Below are 22,228 nucleotides of genomic sequence, written 5' to 3'. Positions count from 1 at the left end.
GCAGCATTCTGTTAGATGTGCTGTTTTTTTCTTTAAAAAAATAAAAAATAAAAAAAATCATGTACATGTACGTTAGCAATTTGTCATTGCTTTTCAAGCTTATTAACTCATTAAGTAGCATTTAATGAGGATAACCACAAAGTAATTAATTTGTACAGTATGTTTATTGCTTCCCTAATGAATTTATGTATCAAACTTAGAGTTACTCAGTGAATATGTTAATCTATTTTTATATTTCTTATGCATTTCAGTTGCTATATAAATAAAAATGTTTCTTCAAGTTCTTTATTACAATCTGTGCATTGACTGTAAATGTAAAAGGGCTGAAGGGCATGTCCAGTGAGCAGAGGCTGAGGACACTTAGGTTGTCTAGTCTGGAGAAAAGGAGGCTGAGGCATGACCCCATTTCTCTCTGCAACATCCTGAGGAGGGCACCGATGTCAGGACGTGTGGGAATGGCTCAAAGCTGTGCCGGGGAGGTTCAGGCTGGACATTAGGAACATTTTCTTTACTGTGAGGGTGGTCAAACCCTGGAACAGGCTTCCAAGAGAGGTGGTTGATCTTACTGTGGGCGTTTGAACTGAGTGCTCTAGTATCATATATCAAAACAACCTATTTGTCAGTAAATAAATGTATTGGGTGTAGGTGACAAGGTTTGGTAGCTGAGGGGCTGCATGGTTGATGTCTGTGGGAGGAAGCCAGGGGCTGCCCCATGCTGGACTCAGCTGATTTCTACCAGCTTCATTGAACCCAGTGCAGGGCACAGCTGACTCCATCCGCCAAGCTGGTCGTGCCTCTGTAAAAGCATATTTAAGAAGGAGCGGGCTGAGGGAGCTGGGATTGTTTAGCCGGGGGAAGAGGAGGCTCGGGGAGACCTTACTGCTCTCTACAACTACCTCAAAGGAGGCTGCAAGAAGGTCGGGGTCAGTCTCTTCTCTGAAGCAAGAAGTGATGGGAGAAGAGGAAATGGCCACAAGTTGCACTGGGGAGGTTTAGGTTGAATATTAGGAAACATTTCTTTGCTGAAAGGGTTTTGAGGCATTGCAACAGGCTGCCCAGAGAAGTGGTTTAATCACTGTCCCTGCAGTATATAAAAGATGGGTAGATGTGGTGCTCAGTGATATGGTTTAGTGGTAGACTTGGCAGTGCTAGGTTAACAGTTAGACATGATGATCTTAAAGGTCTTTTCCAGCCTACGTGATTCTAGGATTCTGTGGTAATAGGTAGGTGATCTCTGTCTTTATCTGGACCCATGACTTTTTCCACCTTATTTTCTCACCCTGTTCTGTTGAGGGGGAGTGACAGAACAGCTGTATGGGCATCTGCCAGCCAGCCAAGGTCAGGCTATCATGATAATCTATATAATAACATATAGATTGGACTACTAAATCATAAATACCAAATACCATAATCTACAAAGGAACTTTCAGATTAGAAATACCTATTAGATGTTATGGTTCCTGATGTACAATATTTAAGAAAATACTCAACTGAAAGGAATACAGTTTTTTCCTTATTTTTAGACAATATTAAAAGCACTTAATCTGTGCTGGCATGCAAACATTCAATTCCCGAACTTCACTTTTAAAGAATTGTACTCTTTTTTGAACATGAGTGGCATGCTTAAATCAAAAAGGAATGCAATTATTTTAAGAACTTGGGGAACAGTACAAGTAAATGCACTTGAGTATATGAGATAAAAATAATTATTTTATTTCTGGAGGAGAAAAATGTATCGATTAGCAACATAAGCTGCTTAGTGGCTGTATTTGCAATGGAGATAATCCTGAATTTTCCCTCCACATTGCAACCTGTGTAGGCAAAGTAGTATCTGTATTCTGTGGCACCAAAGCTAGTAAAATTGCAGTAGTCTTGTATCTCCATAGATGTGTGTACTTAATGTGCCTTTTTCCCTTGAAGAAATGTGTTACTACGTATATAAATTGTGTGAGAAATTGATGTACTGCATTAAAACATTTTGTTGGAAAAAAAGATGTGCTTTTTCTTGATACAGTCTACGTTTTGAGGCATTTTCTCTAATGATTTCAAGGCAAATGGAACATCAGCTATGCAGCCAGAAAATTTCTGCAATCTGCTGGTTTTGTACGTATTGCAGCTAAGACTTAATTATTCATCCTTTGAGGGGCATCATACTGATCTTGATTTACTCTATTATGTTGTCTGTGAATATCTGATATTGAGTCCATCTAAAAAACACATTAACTAGTATAATTTATTCCGTATCTCCTTAACAAAGAAAATTGTATTTATTTAAAGTAATTCAAAAGAAGCAAAGACTTCCCCTCATTAAATAAGGTATCTGCAATATGCCGATTATTCTCTTTTCTAAGCACAGAGAAGACTTCAGTGTATCATTCAATATCATATATTGTAGTGGTGTGGAAATATTCCCTTTTTAATTGCAAGCACTGGAATATAATAAATGCTGTTAATTTTTGCAAAAGGACTGTATGTACTGCTTCAAAACCTACTGTATGATAGAAGGTAGGAAGCAAAATCCATTAAAAATAGAATGAACTGTTATACTGGAAGTTCTTAAAGGCAGAATTTTGGTCATATATTTTTGGGGAGTGAGAAATTTTGCTCTCAGAAATAGAGGCAAACTAAAGATCTTAAAATACCAAGGGCTTTCTGTAAAATAGCTGGCTCGTTTACATGAGAAACATATATCAGAAAAACTCCACTGAAAGGAGATCAGTTGCACCTTCTTAAAAACAGGGTGTGTGAAAGAAGAATCATGCCTATTCTTTGTTTGGCCTCCTCTCTAAGTCACTATTTCCTTAAACTTCCTTTTCTGTATGCTTATAATAGGAAATAGTGGAGTTTTCATTAAGGATTTGCAATAATGGATAGATAATTAAAAAAAGAAAAAAAGCGTTTAAGATTATTTCCTGTCTCTGGAACAGACCTCTTAACAACCATCCATCAAGCTTCTATATCCTTTTATGCTCTGGTCTTGGAATTAATTTATTATTCACAGTTATTAGCAATACATAGTTGAAGTCTGATTAAGTATTAGCCAAAAAGACAATCTTCCACTTCCACAGTGATGGCTCTATCTGTCTAGTGAAGGCAGGAGTGAATTGCAGCATACATTTTAGCAGTATTGCTACCTCAGCATTTAACTGTGCTAGTCATTTAATCATTGTACACTCATTGTTTCAGTCCCTGAAATAATGGTTTTTTAATATTGAAGGATGCTTTGTGTGTATATGCATGTATATATGGTATATGAGTGTTAATCACATTGATTACGTGAGATGTGTCATAGAAACTTTCAAAAAGAATCCCTTCTCAGCTACCATTTTTCTAAGGCTTCTCTGAGGGGATTATTCTTCCCAGTGGCACTTGCTGTCTGTTTTGAAAGAACAAGTATTTGTATATTTGAAAGAACAAGTATGTTGCTTGGTATTCACCTTGGATACCATACTTGAGAGAAGGTAGGGCCAGAACATGTCAATGTTACTGATGTATTGCATTGTAAATCAAAAGTAAGATAGCACAACAGCTGTTGTACATGCTCATGTTCATATCATAATATGCAATATAGAAAGATTAGGGACACAGCTGTACTGGACCTGTTTGGTTTCCTTGTTGAGAATTTGTAGACATTTTTTTTTCTAATTTTATTCTACATGCACTGCAAGAGACTGAAAAAATGGAAAGTAGGAAGATGAGAGTTCTTCAGTTAAACAATCATTTCCTGTGGCGCCAAATAATAAATTGGGAAGCCTATTGTGAATCTGTTGTTCATGGGTTTGTTTTTTTGTGCCTGCTGGTTTATGAAAATGGTGATGTAAGATTTAAAGGAGACACTGTGCATGTGGGGTTTCTGCATGGAAACAGAGATAGCGTGTGTGAGCTGCTGAAATATATTCTTGTGGATGGCCTAAGTGATGTGACCTGTCAGAGTAATGAATGAAATACTGTACTTAGGCAGGAATATTACAATGGCGACTGTATGCAGAGATGATGTTTCTTAAATTGAAAAACAGGTTTATTAATGGTCTTCTTATAAAGATGGGACTAATCTGGGATTCTGCTACCGTATTTAATTAACAAGTCAACCATTAACGATCCATGCAGTTCAGCTTGCGGAGTGAGTGATGATCAGTTTTTTTTTTTTTGCTGCGCTGTGTTCACAACTATGAAAAGGTAGGTTGCAAACCTCAGAAAGCTATTTCAGAAACACAGATCAATATTTCATTCTGTCTTTTGCCAGTGTTTATTTAGTCAAAAGGAACATTCCCATATTCCTAACCTTGTTTGTGATTTAAGCTTCCTGCATATTTATTGCTTTGGAAATACACTTCTTTGCCAAAGAGACCCTCTTGTGTCAGGGAGAATTTTTGGGGAGTAAGCAGGGCATTGAAAATGTGACACGTTGCCTCTCAAGTCTTGAAATCTGTGATTTATAAATCCATGTGGTAAGGAGCAGGTGATGAGCAGCAAGTTGTCTTGGAGGAGAAAGGCATCTGCTGCACGGGGAGCTCAGCTGTCTGCCTCCAGCCTAGGTGAAGGGACTCTCTCCCTTGCAGACATGCATCTGAAGGCAGACAGCAGAGGTACCGGACTGTGACAGCCACAAAGAGCCGACACGAGCGGCTGGAGCATGGTGTGACCTGTGCAGTATTGTCCCCAAGCACGCGCGCAGCCGGCACAGATGGCAGCAGTGCAGAAGGGGAGCCCAATGGGAAGTTTGTCTGATTTATCTGCAATTGCCTCTCCTTTTGTTGTGTCATTAATGGTAGGCTGAGGAAATTGAACAATAAAGACCCACTTTGGGAGGATATAATGGTTCAGCGGTGAAAAATGGTAATGAAGTGGGGGAAAAAAAAAAAAGCTTTGGGGAGTGGAGCATTCGCATATCAATATATTGCTGTTTTAATGGGGATGGTTTCCTGATGTTAATGGGCCTGGTCAGGATTTAATGCAAAAGGTGCTGTCTTCCAGCTCTGAACAGGCAGCAAGTGGGAAGGGAAATGAGAGGAAAATACACAGGTCTTTTGTATTTAAAGTAAACTTCTCTAAACTTAACAGTGTGAGTATAGTGGACAAAAAAAAACATGCATAAGGAGATATAAAATAGAACCCAAGAGATCTTTTTAATATTTAAAGCCTAAGCAAAACAACAACAACAACAAAATACCACCCCCTCCTTCCCCAAACAAAACCAACCATTAAATTTGAATAGATTGCAAAATTTCTAGGCAGGCGACATAAAGAAAAAATAAGGAGAAAGGTTCGGAGGATGGCACGTGCAGTCTTGTTTGTGCTGGAGCTGTAGTACAAGGCTGGTGCCTAGCCAGCTTTTGTCAAAGCAAACTAAAAGCTCTGCCATTTGTCCAGAGTTCACTGTTGGATATAGCTGGGATTACCCTGACTGATTTACCACTGGGGAGCTGATCCAATGAGCTGCTTTAGGATCCTAAATATTGTAGAAGCCCCTAAAAGATCATCCTTGTCACTAGATTGGCTACCCACAGGAGTAACTCAATATGGCAGGTAGTTTCTTCTACAAGGAAGGTAACAGACTTCAAATCCATTTAGCTGGCACTTTCTTCTTCTGTCCTCGTGCATCTGTCTGCACTGTCTCTCCCTGCAAAGCATATCTCATATACAACATTGCTACCACATACACAAGAACAAATGTATGATGGTGCAGAAGTGACAAGCTGAGGCATATCCTGAAGTTATGTGTCTTTCTCCTGTCTCCTCACTAATTTGCAGTAGCCTATGAGTACAGATTTTTTTCCCATAGTAGTGTCAGTTTCCCTTCAGTTTGTATTAAATTATTCTGGAGATCAGACATATCTCTTGTTTTCTTCCTTTGTATATTGCATTGCAAGGAATTTTCTGTTTTTGAGTGCTGCATCATATGGTTATGCCGACAGGGAGGAGAAAAACCATGTAGTGCTTGGGGAAGGGATCTGTAGTTGCCTTGCTTCTCTCGTTCTTTTGCTGTACACCACGTACACTCACACCCTTCAGGCCCTGTTTTCTTCCTCATGTCCAGGAAAGTGTGTGAATATCCATGAATAGAGATGAGACCCTGGAATAGATATGAGTCACCTCCATCCTCATGCTGCAGGGAAGTGGCTAATGCTGCAGAACCCGGCTGATGGAGCAAGCAGGCTGTGCATTGTTTATTTAGGGAAGTAATGGCCCAGAGCAGCTAAAGGGGAAAATACTTGCTGCACTGTGCATTCAGATGTAATCTTCTCTTTATTGTCATTCTGAGCATTGAATAGTTCAGCTAAGCATATGGAACTGGCAATGAAATGCCACCTAAAATGGTCTATAAATATTTTACGGTGCCTAGGCTGGTAAGGGGTAAGAAATGTTTAAGGCACAACATGTCGCCTTGTCTGTGCCTCCTGGCTGACTGGCAGGCAGATAGGAATGGGTGCAGCTGCAGCAGTGTGTTTTCTTTTGGCCAGGGTGCACTCTGATGTGGATTCAACCCCAAATTAAGCTGTCCCAGAACAAGGTGCCACATATGGTAGTGCGGTGTGTGTTTTAGTTTGCTCAAAGCATGGCAACTCTGTGCTGGAAAGTGATTTAACTTTTTTTTTTAAAGCATGATTTAAAAGTCAGCTTGCAGGAGTTAAATGTGTGTTAAATAACTAACCTCAGTTCTAAGTATCAGTCTGTTTCTTAGGTTTGACTTGCTTTATCTCATGGCTGTGTTAGTGCAGTTACAGCTGCATAGCTCTGCTTGTGTGCACACGGTGTGTTGTGTCCATGCGGCTTCAGGAGGGAGGCCACAAGCTCCAGGTTTGCCATATCTGCTGGTGACATTAAGGATGTGTGCTGTGAAAACTCATGTTCTGCTGGCTGACTGCTTGCTTCCTTCTGGGATGGAGTACTGGGGAGAAGCACTATGGAGCTGAGTCCTAATTTTCCTTTTCCAAGCTCTCAAATCTAGAATAATAGAGAAATAGAAATACTCCAGCTTTTCCAGCCCTATCTCCCTGCTCCAAGGAAAAAGTCGGCTCTTCCTGTTTCTCTGTGGCAGGGTGTGTCTAGTGGTGTGGATGCTGTGAACTTCAGAAGCAGGACTTCCAAGAGCAGAAGCTCCCTGAACCAAACTGCAAATCTGGATGGATGCAAATGCACGTTCTGCTTTGGAAAACCAGGCTGAGGGAAACCATTGTGGCCACTAAGAGATCTCCAAGGGGAGCTCAGGGGCTAAACTTTGGTCCTTGCATAGCTCCCTGTCAGTTTGGTTAGGGGCTACCTGAGATGCAGATTGAGCTGAAAGGAAGGATTTGTGTTGGCTGGAGCTCTACCCAGACATTGGTGTGTAAAAGATATGCCAGCAAGCTGGTGTGAAAAGGCTACAGAGGATGTAGGTCTGAAGTTGCTAACTTGTTAACACCTGTAAGCTTAGCAGCAAGGAGGATGTAAAGACAGCACCGAGGCTAGTGTAGAAATGCAAGAGATTATGCTGTGGATTACTTGTCATTGACACTCTGGCTCAGTGTTAGCATTTGCTGTAAAGGAGGTTCCTGTGTCAAGTTGTGCAGGTGTCACCAGCAATGGTCTGGAGTTAGCATTGAAAGCAGTTGCCATCAGCTCCGTGTCAGACTGTGTGTGCAGCTCCGACTTTGTCTCCCCACAGGTAAAACTTTCCAATGGGATATACAGCCCAATAAAAACGGGGGTTCTGCCTGGCCTGGGTTCACACACCAGATACTGCCAGTGGAATACACTGGGAAAATCGGAACCTGTGAGTTCAGGCAAAATAAGTGCATCAGCTCGGCAGTAACAGTTGCAGAGGGAGCCTCTCCTGTTGTTAGTTAAGCATCTCCACATGCAGATTGAAGAGTTATTGCAGCTGCATGCTGGTTTTAAATAAATTCATTTACTGCCAGTTCTGCAAATGCTACATCTTAGAATGTGAAGCTTGATATCAATTTGAGAATATATTTGGATTTTCCAGTGTCTTATGGTATTTTACTATGAAATCCAGTGCCATTTGCATATTTCAATGTGTTGTTGTTGATTACCAAAACTTTTATAGTTCTTGTTTGAATACCTAATCCTTTTTTTGTTTCCAGAATATATTTGCATAATAAAACTTGTAAGTAATAATACTGTTGTGGGTGCCACTTGTATTATGGTCATATCATTTTTTTTCCCTGTTCTAAAATGCCTGATTTTTAACACTCAAATATGCTGCCTGGACTTTTAACGTGATGCTCTTTAAAGTCTTAAGATGAGGAGGAAAAGTGGGGAAGTGAATTTCAAGTAGGTCTTCCCACCTGTCTGCTTTTCAGTTTTTCTTTATGGAGGAACTCTTTACCATTTTTTTGTTCAGTCCACTGGTGCACAAGGCTGAACAAAACCAGAACTAGGGGGCATGAGTGGGGGTTTCACAAGAAACGCAATATATGCTCCTGTTTCAATAAACTGCAGTGTCTGTGTAAGAAACCTTTATCTCATCACTCTTTAAGCCCTGTGGGGGTGATGGACTGTCTTCAGTGCTAGGTAGCCCTTCTAGAGTGTGGTGATGATGTTCAGCGTCTTTCAGCATGGCTCCTCACAACACTTTTTATGGAGTGTGGAAACAACAGGGTGGGGGTAGCCCATATTTCCTCACGTAATGAACCTCTAACCTACCTACTGCCATATTACCTTATGGGAAACCCTTTCTCCCTTCCCATTTTCCCCTCCCTCCCCCCTGAAAATGACAAGCTCCCCCATTCTTTATTGCTTAATAATTGCTCTAGGTCAACGCTTGAGCTCGGCTTTTAAATATCTGATCGCTTGCAGAATCTTGGTCTGTTTTTTTTTTTTTTTTTTTTTTTTTCTATTCTAGAATAATTCTGGGCTGGTAGTGGCTTGTTTCTTACCTTGATTCTGGAGCCTTTATGTTCACCAGGGAAATAGAAACGTCTACAAGCTTCAGTTATTCTTCTCTTGAGGGCACCGTTTCCTTCACTGACCCATTTTTTTTCAGTGGTCAAGCCAAGCACCTAGCAGAGCACTTTGCTCAACTTGCTTCTAGTAGGCTGGTCCTAGACCTTGGTCTCTTCTTTCTCTTTTCAGTCCTTTTTACAGATGTTGAACTGGTTCTTCAGGTCTTTTAGCGTGAAGAATCAACATGTGACTATGCATCACTACAGCATTATACACATTGCAAACAGGGTGCAGTGCCTGCCTAGAGGATCCCTGCCTGAATCTTGTGTTATAATATGTGAGACCAGACTAAACAACCTTCACGGGTTCCTATGTGGCCTGAGGATTTTCTGTCTCTGGCTTTGCTGGGTTGTCTTTCCAGGTACTGGATGCCCTGGTGAGAGAAAGGTTCAGATGTATTGTGCTTAAAGAAATCATACAAGCATTGGGCTTAAAGCTGCCTCTTCAGGTAAATTGATGAAAGCCAGGGAGCAGGACCAGACAGAAGGAATAGGAACATAAAGGGCTAGCAGGGAAGCTTGGGAACCAGTGGTGGAAGGCCTAGTAAGATCTAATGGGGACAGGTTTGTCTTGAGTCTGTGTAAACTTAGTGGTTGTGTAATTAAGCCAAATGTGACCTGGCAGGATATGGTTATATCACCCCTGTGATTTGTGCTACATAGTAGTTATGCTCTTGATCCAATGTTTGGACTGTAAAACCAGGAGATGCTTTGCCATAGTCTTGAACCTGAGTTCAACTTTGGCTATATCCTGTGTGTGTATGTCTGTTGACACTGTCTAGAAGCTCTTGATTTTTTTCCCCTTTCTCTTCTGAATCAATGAAGTTGATTCACTGTCATGAAGAAGGCAGGACCTGGGAAACAGATGCCTACATATGGGTGAACTGGGGGCAAGGGAAACTAGGAAGATGTTTATGGAGCTGTTTCTTCAACTTGTTTGACCCATAGTAATCTGCTTGGACTACCCAGGTCTTTAAAAACTTAAGGCAGTTTTTCAATATCCCTTTTACAAGATTCCTCAAAAGAGCAGGGTAGTTTATTCACCCCAAATTGAATTTTTAGTAATTAGATCTAGATAAAGATGAGCTGCATGAGTTCCCTCAGTAACCTACTGCCTCAAAGTCTTATGCATAGATTAAAAACCTGAAGAAAACAAACAACCTGAAGAATTGGTTAAATAATATACAGAGAAATGTCTGTTTGTAGAAGGGACAGAACTTGCAAGGATTCTTTTCTCTCATCAAATTCCAGGAGAAATCTTTTTCACTAAAGTGAACAATAAAACCTGTGGTGATGCTGCATCCAGCTCATGTGAAATGAGACGTTTTTTTCTTTCTTTCAGAAAAATTAAATTAAAACAAATAATACAGCAAAAATATGATGCCCTTTGGGTACCATATAAAGGCCAGATTAAAAAAAAAAACAAGGTCTATTATTTTTTTTTTTTCTGTAGATGATGTACAGAATGGAGTATCACTAACTCTGTTCTGTCTTCTCTCTTATGAACAGCACCATGTGCTTATAGAATAAGACCTGGTGCTTTATCAGTGCCAAAAATTGCCATTTTTTGTAGAACGTTAATCTCTTAGGTTTTGATGACCAGCTCTACCTTCTGATTTAGCAGCATTTTGATGGCACTTTCTGTGGGAGAGCTTGTGTGCATGATTCTCCAAAAAGGTTTTTATTTTCATTGGAGATGAGTTGTTAAGAAGACACACAAAAACACAAGGCTTTTGTGGAGTCTTCTCTGCCTTCCAGAGAAGCCTAAAAATTGAAAAGGTTAGGAGACTGACTTCAAAACAGCCATTTTTCCACTCTCTTTCCTGTAAATAATAATGTATGAAGGATCATTGTGTTAGGTTGTGGTGTGTGGCCTTAAACTTTTTAAAAAGTTTTTTTTCCTGTTGGTATGAGATTATAATATTATGGATAGGCTGGAGCTAACAGAAGACTTGGGTCTCTGAATAAATGAAACAATACATAAGAATGAAGAAATGTAATTAAATCCAGCTTTGTGCTTTAAATTAGAGTTGTATATTTTCAGGAGTGTAAATTTTGCTTTTTTTTCTCAGCATTCCCTTCTTAGTGTTAAAGATGAGGAAACAATGGATAAAAAATGTCTTCACTTAAATTGAAAATAGAGGCAAGACAACGGAGGAAAAAGCCTTCCTTATTTAATGTCATTGAAATACAGTGTGCCAGTTAACCATAACTCAGTGATTGCAGAAGTCTTAAGCAATTCAGAGTGTATTGTAATCTGTAGTGTTTAGAGTTACCTTCCAATGCCTGAAATCGCAGTCAAAACAGTCTTGATTCTATTGCTGTTCTTCAGGAAGATCTGGAATGAGTCTAACTAATCAAAATCCAGGTATTTACAGGCACCAGTTAAGGAAGGTTGGTATCAGTGAGATGCTAAAAGCTGTGTAAGTGCAAAGGATCCGGCCCAGTAAGTTTTTCTCATTTTAATGTTGGGATCTCTGTACTGTCTAGAAATCAGAAAATTGCTTATTTTAGATAATGAACTATGCTGGGTGTTAGTTAAACAGTGCTCATGTATGTCACAATGCAGTCACCAAAGCCTGGTGTCAAAAAAATCATCTGCCAAAACCAGAAGTGTTTCCCATAACGAAAGCAGCACATGCACAAGTATCCTGTTGCTTTTGTTCTTTTTTTTCTCTGTTAGAAATGAATTCATAGCAGACAGTAGTAGGAGTCAATTATTATGATCTCGTATTTATTGACATCTTGCTCAAACAACTAGCAGAACAGAGTTAGTACAATTGCTCATGTGTTACAGTGCCTTTCTTTTCATTAATGGATCTGTAGCTTCCCTTCTGCAGAGAGGATAATAACTCTTGAGTCAGGAATTAATCTGATATAATTTGCTCTGGACTCTTATCAGGCCCTCCAATCGCTCAGCTGTGGCTGTGCATTTGTCAATTGCTTCCTAGGCCATGGGGTTTTTTTGCTGGGCTTTGGCTGCTTCATCTTTCAGTTGCCTTTCACTACAAGGGCTGAATTAGGTCTGTTAGCAAATTCAAATATTAATTTGCTCATCTCCCTAAAGTAGCAGCAAAGAATACCTGTTCAGTGCTGATGTAGCTGTTTCCAAACAATGAATATGTGTTAGTAGGATCTCCTTTATGGGCTAAATTTGTTTGTGGAGTGAAGTTGAATTCTACTCTTCCCTGTATTTACTCTGAAAGTAAATTCCTTATTTTTGATGGTGGTGTTCAGAGTAGATCTGTGACTCGAAAGGAGAGGAGGTGTAAGATGTAGTGATTATTTGTAAATTGATACAAATAATGCTTCTAGCATATTCCGTCTATAGATAGTGATAAAATCCTTTTGTGTTAGAGATGTTGCAGGTGCTCAGCCTGTTACAAGGGCAATCAAAGTCCTGCAGCTTTAGCTTAGCATGGTAAAGTTAATATGATTTTATTCACCATAGCGAAGATTGATGTGTTCATATCAATGTATTGGAATCAAGGCGATAACTTTGTTACATCAAAGCACAAATACAAGTATTTATTTGACTAATAACACTACTAAACAGCAATTGATAGAAATACAAGGAACAAATCTGTAGGGAAAGCAAGTAGCAATGCAAAATCAAGATCCTATTACATTATCTGTTTCATTATATGGTTTAATGCTATCCATTAAAATTTGTGAAGAAAATTGGTTGGTTGTTATGGCTCTTGGTTTTCATGGACATTTTGGTAATTGTAACAGCAATGATAATTCTGTTTACTCAGCACTAGATGCCAAATGTACTTATCTAATGATTCACGTCAAATTCAAATATATGAGGAAATGTATTTTTTCCACACTAACTTTACATTACTTTGGCTTAAACAAATTTTGCAGTGTTAATATATTTTAGGAAGAAGTATTCTTTTCTTCTAATGTCATTTTTAACATGCAAAATTGCCAAACATTCCCTCTGAAAGCATACTGCTGTGAAATGGCACAGCACTCCCTTTTCTTCTACCACCAATCTACTGTCAGGTAAGGGAAAGCAGACTTTTGAAGTACCTGATCTAGCAAGGAAGGATGCTTATAAAGTTACACCAATACTTTACTATTTTGACTGTCTTCTACAAGGTGTTCTTTAATATGTAACTGAAATGAAAGGTGTTCTTTAATATGTAAATGAAAATAGATAATGTTTGTCTAATGTAAGCATTAAAACTGACAATGTGATGGGTATAGGACCTTCCTAATCTTAGGGAATTAAAGATGCTAAATACCTTGAAAATTTGTTAGTGTTTTGCTGAACTGAGCTTCTATCTAATGCTTGTGTTGCAACAGAAATCAGAATGCATCTTCTCTAAATGAAGTCTTTTTTCCCTCTCTGATTTAGGTTTATGCTAGCAGGCTGCATTAACAAAAACAACAACACAACAGCCGACAGCAGAGTTACTAGATGTTAAAAAGATCATATTATGCAGTGGCGGTAATCTGGTAATACTTTAAGTCCTGGTTTGCCATTGCAGGCACTTGTATGTCTGTGCTGGTTCATCTTGATGAAGAGAGAAAGGTGCAATCAATCAAAATAACACCATGTCTTAGCAATACATTTCAAGTTTAAAATTGCATCTTTATTAAAAATATCTAAATACTAATAAAGAAATCACCAGTTGTTTTTACTGGGTAGGACCTGACTTCCAGTCCCTTCATTTTCTGCTTGCACAGCTTCCCTGATGTGACCTGATGATTGCTTATATTGGCAGTAGCTTATTTGCTGACAACCCATTTTGTCTGTTTGAATCACCTATCAAGCTAATTTTGTTGTTGCAATGATGCCTTCTGGTTTGGGGGAAAGGAAAAAAAAGATGCGTGCTCAAAATATGAGGGCTTTTCATCCAGTGTGTTTTACAAGTTTCAAGGTTTTGCTTGGTTTTATATATTTGTTTTGTAGATTGTTCTTGTAGTTTTGAAACCTTGATTGGTTTTCAAGGTTTTGCTGGTTTTGTAGATTAAGTTTACGAGAGTCTCAGCAAGAAAAAAAATCACATCTGTATGCATCTCTGCTGGGAGAATATAAAGGTACTCAGAGGTGCATTTTTAAAGAAGTTATATATTGGGACTGGAATCTCTTTCTGAAATCCAAGTTCTCAGTCCTCTTGTTTAGTCTAAATAATAAGTGCAATTAAAGCCAAAGTCAAGTTGTATGACCTTTTGTTTTAATCCAGAATAGTCTGATTGGCAGCCCTTGTGGCAGTTATGACTGGATATAAAATGCTTTTTGAGTCATGGCCTTGCTCGGAGGATAGAGGTAAAGAAAAATGATTCCTGGCACTGTGTGAAGCCCAGAGCTGTCAAACCATCCTCATGTAACTGCGTAGGCCTTGACACTAAGCTCTGTGAAGCACCCACTGCATCTGTGGGTTTCTGGCCCTGGGAAATGCCGAGTCTGGAGAGAAGCCCACGACAGCTCCCCAGAGGTGATGTCTGACCCTCAGCAAGAGCAAGGTTTTGCTGTTACGATTGACTGACTGTGTGCTTTGGCTCTGTGACTGAAATATGTGGTACAGGCTTGTTAGAAACTAAAATGTGGCTTTTATTCAAGCAGTCTTAACAGTTAGGTTTTTAAGATGTGCATTAGAAATCAGGATGGGAGCAGAGAAAGAATGAGGAGCAAATGTTCACAAAAGATAATATGGAGGCTGCAAATCTAAGGAGCTGCAGAAACAACCAGAGCTACTGGGGCTGTATGAAAGCTGAAGTTAGACCTTCCTTCATGGGACTACAACTCTGATGTTTACCAAGAAACTTTTGCTCATGTTTCTGTACCACTGAAATTGTGGACTGTTTCAGACCTATAAGGAAATTACAACATCAAATCCAGTTGCACTTTCCTTGTTCAACTGTCATGATAATACCTAAGAGCAACATAATTCTGATGTTTGTTTTACTTGGGTAAGTCAGTTCACGCAGTTGTGGAGACCTGGGGAATAAAAGGGATGCCAGGGTGGTACTTCAGTGTCACCTCTGAACCTCCATGTGCATCTAGGTTAGGCTGCTTGTGAGATCTATATCTAGTTACTGTTGAGATCTGTTTTGCTTTAGTGCAGATTCATAGTATGGGGATTATTTAAAGACTGTGTTCATATGGAAACTGTACTATTTCTGTACTATTCCTTGTTTTCTTTTTCTGAAGGGTGTATATAATGTACCAATGGGAACAGTGTGGAGTATCTTTCTGTGTGCATGCCCCGTTCTTGGCTGTGTCTCCACGACCTGTGTGCACAGATAGCTTCCATCTGACCCCTTCTTGAAGTCCTTTAGATGAAAACAGATAATTGCATTGGGGTGTGAAGAGTCTTCTTCTTTACCGAGAGGATGAAGGGCATAGCAGCCACCAGACCGGTTGCTAATGTTTAATATTGCTTAAATGCCTTTACCAGCGTACTTGCTGTAAGAGTTCCAGCAAAGGTCACTAAATAGAGTGTGTACTCAGATGAAATAGGCTCTAAGATGAGATAGAATATAATTTTTCTCTTAACTCCTCTTTAGAGCTTCATATTTGTCAAAGAGATGACAATATATTTTAGGAGAGTTAATACTCTATCTTCCCTCTGCTCTACATCCTTTCCTTGATACAATCTAAAGAAATCCTGGACAAAAATGCTTGTTTCAGCTCTGCTGGGGAAAGAAATTAGATCCCTTTGTTGCTAGTCCATGCAGAGATGTTTTCCTGGTACATCACAGATCACAAACCTTCCTGTGTTATAGCAACCTGGCAGTGACTTGAATTTCTGCTGTGAAGCTCATACTGTCTCACAGATGTGTTTTGCACTTAGCTTAAGGCAAACAACAGCATTTAACCTTTGAGCTTAAGCACAGTGTAGTCTGAAACAGTTGTGATGTTGTTAGGTAGGCAGGAGGTGTCTTGGTCTCTTACCGCATTCAGAGACATGTTTGGTGCTGTGCTATTGCTGATCTCCATTCTGCTTTTGTGTGGGCAGAGCCTCTGTGTTTTATGGGACTTGTCCAACACTGTCTGAGGGCAAGTAAACTGCTTTTATAAAGCCCCGTTGGGTCAAGCTGTGGTACAACCCTGCTGAAACATAAGGATGTTTCTGCCATGAGTAAGCACAGTTGTGAAACGGTTGCCAGCCTGTGAAGATAAAGACTCAGTCAATGAGACAGTTTCGACTCCCACTCGTACTATTGCCCTGGATGATTGCCTAGTCTCCTTGCTGTGATCCAAATCTGTGTTTGGGGATACCCTGCTTTGCATAGTGTTGATATGGTAGGCTTGGGAGTGGAAAAGCCACTTGCTGCAGCCTAGATCCCATGTTTGTTCTGATGTGTTGCTTCCTTTGGGGTCCTGTTTTCTCCAAACAGAGGAAGCCAGCTGCCTCCAGCTGGTCAGTCGAAGCATACTGAGGAGGCTTGCTGCTGGTGTGTGGGCCCCTGCATCCCTTTTGGGTACAAAGCACCATCTCTGGCCTGTGACAGCCAGTTTGCTGGTGAGATAAGGGCCTGGACAGGGTGTCCAGTCCCTCCAGGCCACATGTTCAGATGGAGAAATTGCTTCAGGCTGGTCTTTCAGTTGCATGGGCTTGTTTGCATGAGGGGTGAAAATGCCAAAACACTGGAGAAGGCCTAATATTTTTGGGGTCGGCATAGTGCTGTTTGCTTTTCCAGTTGCTTGAAAATGTCCAAATGTGTTAGTAAGAATTTATAGTAAAAATACATCCTGCATTTAACTCTGAGGTAGGAGTTGATGTTTATAATTAAGCTAAGACCAATGCAAATTCGCCACCACGAAGGTCACAATGAAAGACTGTCAGATACAAAGTTAGAAGTGGTAATGTTCAAACAGTTTGCTAATAGCAGGAAGCAGAAATCAATGTACATTAAAATATTACGCTGTATGTAGCAGACAGCTATTCACCGTGCGCTGGGAGGTGAGCAGCATTGCTTGGCGAACATGTTTCCATGCTGCGGAGTTGCTATGGCAATATCAAACCAATGAATAAACCACATCACAGAGACAGGGAGGTGAGTAAGTGTGAAATTGATTCAGTTGAACGCGGAAATATGTGGGAGCCAAATTGGTCAAGATAAAAATTGTGGTAGGAAAATCTATTTCTTTTCATGTTTTCAATATTTTATTAGAGTGACTTTTTAAAGGAAAAAATAAGATCTTAGAGGTATATTTTTTTCTTAACTATAAACTCTTATGTATTCTTCATGTGATGCTATGTGCATGTTTCAACATATATAAGGCATTTGAGAAATGTACCTCTGTTTAATGAATCTAGTAAAACAAAGTATATTTAAAAAAAAGAAATGAAAATAATTGGTAGCAATGTAAGTAAGATAAATTAACTTGTGTGAGTTTTGTTATGAACTGAAAGCTAATATAGTAGAAGTTGATTTTGAAAGCATTATTTCAAATACATCAGGCTTAAACTTGTTCTTTTTTTCTAAATCTGAAGTACAGTGATATAACATGTCCTAGAGGCAGTAAGCATTTTGAATAGCATGCTGATGTAACAAAAGACAGATATCTGTGCTTATAAATGGATAGTACAAATATTGATCACGCTTCATTGCACTGTTTTGTGATTTTTTGTGACCAACAGTATGTGTGATGTCTTAGGGAGGAAAATGTGTTTTTCTTTTTTTCTCCCCAGTTATTTTTAAACATCCTGGGAAAGGAATGATTATAATATGTGTATCAGCAGTGTGTTTCTGTTACCTAGGGAAAATAAAAATACACATCAGGCATATTTTTAGTTAGGATTTCTGTTTTACTAATGCATCTTAGTGCAGTTGGAGTATCAAATAATGATAAAGATCCTTGTCTTGGGAAATGTCCTGTTACAGAGGACTGGAAGGGTGGTGTATTGTATGAGAGTTATATGTGCTGCAAATTGATACTTGTTTGTGTAAGACTTAATGAATTATTATTATTATTATTATTATTATTATTTTTTTTTTTTTTTTTAGAACACTTTTCAGGCTGTCTGGTATTCTGGGGCACGAAGTGTGCTTCTGTCAGGTTCAGTGTGTGTAGTGCTGAAGCTATTAATTCAATCTAAACTTACTGGTCATTTATAGCTTAAAAATCTGTCATTTTCCATGTGTTTTTCTATTTCACCCCCCTTACTCTTATATTTATTATGTCCAAGCTATTTTTATTTTGTTAAGGAAACATATATATGATAACAATAAACAGAACTCAGTTAAATTTTATTTTTTAAGAGGTTAGAATGGTTTTGTCAAATGCAGTCAATACAATGTATTTTGTCTGAAGTACCACTGTGTCATGTAAAAGCCACTGTGATACTGCTTTGGTTTCTTTAGTTCAAATCAGAACTGAATAGCTCAATTTACTTACAGAACAGAAACCAATATTTGTTTGCACTTACCCCTTGGCTTAGATTTTATAGAACAACGTTTGCCAGGTCATTGGCAGAGAAGTTGCTGACCGATGTCTTTTTACACTGGGATGTGATGATAAGGCAAAGGAAAACACAGGGCAAGTGTTGGCTGCACATTGTGCTCACAGAAGCTCTTTGTGATTTGGAGTTTTGACGATGGGAGTAAAGCTCTTGTGTGGCAGAGTAACATCTTTTAGCTCTTCAGTTACCCATTTCTTGTGTTTCCTTGCAAGTGTTAAGCTCTGACTAAATAATATTCCTATACTACTATGTTCATGTGATGGTGAGCAGCTGCATCTGAAGAGATTGTTCATTTGTTTTAAATGTGAACAGAATCCCCAACTTAATTGAGCAAACCTAGATAAATCAAGGTTAAACAGATGCAAAAATAAGTAACGTAGGCCAGAAGTGAGTTTGCGTTGTAAGGCATAATGCACAGAGTGCATTCCTGTCAGTTGGCGGCTTTAGTCACTGGCAGTTTTAGTTGGATGCCAGCTGCACGCTGGTATCCACCACAGCTTGCAGAGGCAACATTGTCACCATCAGAGCTTCTGCCCCTCATTCTGCTGCTGTTGACAGTGTTTGTCGACTTGTTTGAAATACTCATAGGGGACACTGGGATCAGTGGGATAGCCCAGATCCCCTTCCACCCCCTTCTGTGGCACCTGTGGCATGCCTTGGACCAGGGAGGAGGATTTTGAGTGCAAATAGGGAACCACCAGGCACCAATTCCTCTGAATATCACAGTCTTATTAACTGATTTTTTTTTTTTTTTTTTAAAAGGGCTGTAACTTCAATGGATAGGTAGCTTTGTGCATTAACAAAACCAAACACATCGTTGTGTCATAAGGTAACTTTGCATATGCCAAAAGTCCTTACTCATGTACAAGTCATTGTTTCTTACACATTCAGACTATGTGATTTTAGTGGTTTTGTTTTTTGGTGTATGGAGAAGGGAGGTTGAAAGTAGATTCTGTGAGATTTTTTTAATAGAAAGGTTACCACTTCAGCCTTTGATTAGAGTCTGACTTCTAGAATTATATTATATTTCATAGTTCTTCAGTTTGGGGATAAAAGTCTCTTCTTATGTTCTTGGTCTTTTGTATTTGGTGGGTTTTTTTTTTTGTTTTTGTTTTTTTTTTTTTTTTTTGTAATTCAATCTGGTAGACTACTTCTATGCATTTGATAGTCTCCCGCAATAACCACCAGTGCTCACATGTGACTTTAGTTTCCAGTGAGACAGTGACTAAACTACTTAAGCTTCTGAAGCAAATTATCTTTATTCTTTGGTTTCACTTTGTCCTTTCGTAGAAACGTGAACTCATCTCTTAAGGATTATTTTAATACAAATTATCTTTTAGATTCTCAACTAAGATTTTTCTCTTAGTTCTTAGGTCTTTTTTCTTTTCAAGAGCAGCTTTTTGGAATTATGATATTTAGGTGAAGGCGATCTTCAATTTACCTGTGAGCACAGGATGGAACACCCAGCTGGGACCACAGATGGGAACTCTGTCTCCATCGTTCTTTTTCTCAGAGCCATCTGGCCAGAGCTGTCTGATGTGTGCAAGGGGCACTAGGCAGAAGCCAAAGGGAGCTGAGGGAAGGCTGAGGAACTTCTTTGGAATTACTTGGAGAATGTGTTTTTGGCAGCCTCTGAGCTCTCCTAGGAGGGCCTTTGGTCTCCAACACCTTTCATCTTTTCTTTGGGGTTGGTGAGAGTCTCTTCCTAGCACTTTTGGGACATCTAGCTCCTCCTCCTTTGAGAATAAAAGTTGTCGTGGCTCATCCTCCGTGTAGGTTTCAGGATCGTGTAGCCATTCATTTGGTAAATCCTTTATTGCAGCCCTAGGTGCCAGCCACCAATCTTTCCTGTAAAATTGCCAGTGGTTTCTATGGTTTAGCTTCAGTTATTTTTGAGACAGCTGGCTTCCTCTGTCATTCTTCTGTGCATCTGTTTGGTTAATGCTGTATTTTCATAAGCTTTTCAGACAAGCTGCGTTGCCTGCAGTTTATGTCTGTTTCTTGAAGGGCTGCATTAGCAGTAGATTTAATTAATTGATATAACTGTATTCTGAATGATTTTGTGCCAGTATCTGCCACTTAAATCTATTAGTTGGTTGTTGCTGTTAAAACTGTTATCTTTTTGTATTGTGCTACTTTAAAATGAATAAAGCAGAATGATAAAATGAATAAAGCAGATGTGTGATAGGTAGTGGTAGTCATAGAATCACACAGGATGGCCATGGTTGGAAGGACCTCTGAAGATCATCTAGTTCAGCCCCGCTGCCAAGCAAGATCACCTAGAGCACGTTGTGCAGGATGGCATCCAGGTGGATTTTGAATATCTCCAGAGAAGGAGACTCCACAACACCTCTGGGCAACCTGTGCCAGTGCTCTGTCACCCTCACAGTAAAGAAGTGCCCCCTTATATTGAGCCGGAACCTCTTGTGCTTCAGTTTGTGCCCATTGCCTCTTGTTCTCTTGTTGGGCACAACTGAAAAGAGACTGGCTGCATCCTCTCAACAACTTCCCCTCAGGTATTTATACACATTGATGAGGTCAAATCAGATACAGTAACAAAGCTGGCCATCTCCCTGGCAGTTTAAAAAAGTCAAAATACAGTGTTATTAGTCTTGTGACTGAATCACTCTTGTGATACTCTTTGTGTTTCTTCCTACAGTCCATCATATTCCATAATGCATCCTGCAGTTGTGGTTCCCTATGTGTTGGGACCAGATAACCACAATTTTTTGGCTTCTGCTTTCTAGCATTGTCTGTAACAATTGGGTGACCTGAAGACTATCAGCTCATCTGCCAATAGTTCATGCATTGAATTGCATTAGTGTGATGACTTGAGTATATAAGCTGCCAAAGGAGAGCTGAATTTCTGACCTCTCAGTACCAATATTTGTTGTATTTACTGATTAACATTAAAAGCATCGCATTTTCTTTTTTCCACTGGCAGGGAATATGCTGTGTTACTAACATGAAGGCATGGACTCTAAAGGACCATAAAACAGAAAATAAATAAATTGATCCCTATATTCAGTGTTACATTAACTTGTTTTGTTTTAGAAACAAGCTTTCTTTTTTAGAAAAACAAACAAAAACACCAAAGTTCTGTGATATTTGGTGGTATATTCTTATGCTTTTGTAATGTCTATAATTAGCAGTGTAGCTGAAGATTTAACTATCTTCCACTTTTACGTGCACATTTATAACCTGTTATCTGTGGGAAAGTCATGGTTTTCCTTTCAAGACTGGTAAGAAAGATGCTACAATACCTGTCCTGAAGTGCACCAAGATCTAGGTGGAAAGGTGCCAGAATGCTTTAGCAGGGGAGGAACTACTGCATGACCTCCTTCTCAGTGGCTTTCCAGCCTTTCTGACTCTTCACTGAGCTGAGTGTTAAGGGATTGTGTTCTTGGTGAGTGGCGGGAGGGTGTTCATGGATTGCTTGGTGTTAGAACTGCAGGACATGCTTTGGCAAATTGGGACTCCTGACTCTTATCCTGTATGAATTTCAACTCCTTCTAGCTACATGATGACAGCACCTTCCCTTTACCATTTCTATGAACTGTGCCAGAATTTACTTGGTTTTTGAAGTGCTATGAGTTATTACTCTTGCTTTTAAAACCCTCCCATGTTCCACATAATTGGTTAGTTGAATCTCTCTCTCTTTTAAAAAAAAAAAAAAAAAAAAGTGTGTGTATATATATATATATATATATATATATATATATAATAAAAAAATCCAGGACTTGAAGACTTCCATGCAAATTAAGCATTTGTATTTGAACAAAGTTTTTTTTGTTTTGTTTTGTTTTGTTTTTTAGGAGATTCAGGGTGTCATATATAGGTCTTAATGTTTACGAAGCC

At 39.3% G+C, this 22,228-nt stretch overlaps 1 protein-coding gene across 4 annotated transcripts in view; it reads left to right on the top strand.

The window, feature by feature from the left end:
* Positions 1 to 22,228, top strand: part of MYO16 (myosin XVI) — a 376,631-nt gene that overhangs the window by 11,375 nt on the left and 343,028 nt on the right. Inside the window, exon 1 of one of the 4 annotated variants that reach the window (XM_084526029.1) lies at positions 16,943 to 16,961. The exons of 1 other annotated variant lie outside the window; for it this stretch is intronic. The gene's annotated coding sequence lies outside the window, so the exon portion shown is untranslated. Of the gene's footprint in view, positions 1 to 16,942; positions 16,962 to 17,013; positions 17,036 to 22,228 lie in introns of those variants that run through there. 2 more of the 4 variants (XM_084526030.1, XM_084526027.1) reach the window with 2 other exon arrangements.

The sequence above is a fragment of the Aythya ferina genome, assembly GCF_964211825.1.
Source record: "Aythya ferina genome assembly, chromosome: 1".
NCBI lineage: Eukaryota > Metazoa > Chordata > Aves > Anseriformes > Anatidae > Aythya > Aythya ferina.
The sequence above is the reverse complement of the archived record's forward strand: the minus strand, read 5'-3'. Positions and strand labels throughout refer to the sequence as shown.